Consider the following 1,469-nt stretch of genomic DNA (forward strand, 5'->3'; position numbering starts at 1 on the left):
TGACTATATGACTAAAAAAAGATGGTATTTAAGAGCAAATATTATACACAGGTATTTTTAAAAGCTAAGGGTTTCTCTAAAATATAGAAAAAAATTAAATCTTGCTTTTCTGACAGGCTGATACACTCAACAGACTAAAATACTCTTATATAGAGCAACTTTATAAAATCTATTAGAAACATTATTCTACCAAGACACTTTGGAACCAAATCTCAGCAATCTTCAGGGAAGACAGTAACCCTGATTCCTGGATCATCATGATCATCATTTTCAAGTTATTTATCATTTTCTTCAGTAATACATTTGCCATGTGCTTTTTCTGGGTTTCTTTTTTTCTTACGAGTATATGATGAGTTATTTTTCTCTTTGATTTTCTCTTTGGGATGTGAGGTAGTAGAAATAGTTTCTTTTTACAAAGCATATTATAGGCAGAAAACCTTTCAATTCTCTTCTTGCTTTTCTCCATTTTTTGATTTGCTTATCTTTAACAGGAAGTCGATATATTCCTCCGTCACCATCAGTTTTCCTTTATGGCTTAATGGAACTTCTAAGCCATGTGTGCTCCGGACAACCAACACAGTCTTTCCTCTCTTTCCCACTATTATGCCAGAGTTCCTGAAAGCAGAATCTATTGCCACTGAATGCTATAAATTCAAGTATAATCACAAAATTTTACCAGAATCTGTGCATTCTGCAACTGTTGACACTGCACATGAAGAACAAGTGGTTCAAATTTCAAAATGGCACCACCATTCGCTTTCTTTAGGGCTACAATCACATCATCTTTCACGCACAGTTTGTGTGTAACCAGTAGCCAGCAACGGTTTTGTTTCTGAACCTCAAAACCATTTATACCCCCACCTAGGAGGATGATGCAGCCAGCGCAGGAACTGGCGGTGAAAAACTGTTCTCGCCCAGTCAAGGGCTGCACAAGCTCTACCACATCCTCGTCCACACTGCCTTTCTGGCTGAGGCCCACTTTGCTCAGACACTTGCACCTTCCATCTCTTGAATGCTGCACTACTATCCATGCAAGGAGGCAGTTAGGGTCTGCACTTTCACATTAGCCTCGCCTTTCCCTGGGGGCAGCCATATTGAAGCCAGTGGTGGCCAGAAATGTCCAAACTCTAGAGGATCTGAGTAGACATTTCTCAAAAGAAGATGTACACACCAATAAAAATGTTGAAAAGATACCTCAAAACTGGGGTGGGGGAAGAACGTGAAAAGATGCTCAATATCATTAGTCATTAGAAAAATGCAAATCAAAACCACAATGAGATACCACTTTCCACCCAATAGGCTAGCTATAATCAAAAATACACATGATAATAAGTGTTGGTGACGATGTGGAGAAATTGAGACCCTTATACGTTGTTGGTGGGAATGTAAAATGGTGCAGCTGCTTTGGAAAACAATTTGGTAGTTGCTCAAAATGTTAAACATATAGTTACCATATGATCCAGCAATTC

General features: G+C 38.6%; 1 pseudogene across 1 annotated transcript; it reads right to left on the bottom strand.

The window, feature by feature from the left end:
- Positions 1-359: 359 nt before the first annotated feature.
- Positions 360-1,031, bottom strand: LOC309796588 (tRNA wybutosine-synthesizing protein 3 homolog; annotated as a pseudogene). Its single transcript, XR_014296171.1, has 2 exons — positions 677-1,031; positions 360-644 (listed from the first exon to the last, which is right to left on the bottom strand). The product of XR_014296171.1 is annotated as a tRNA wybutosine-synthesizing protein 3 homolog (transcript).
- Between the last annotated feature and the right edge of the window lie 438 nt (positions 1,032-1,469).

Source organism: Mesoplodon mirus (assembly GCF_964341445.2).
Source record: "Mesoplodon mirus genome assembly, chromosome: X".
NCBI classification, from domain to species: Eukaryota; Metazoa; Chordata; class Mammalia; order Artiodactyla; family Ziphiidae; genus Mesoplodon; species Mesoplodon mirus.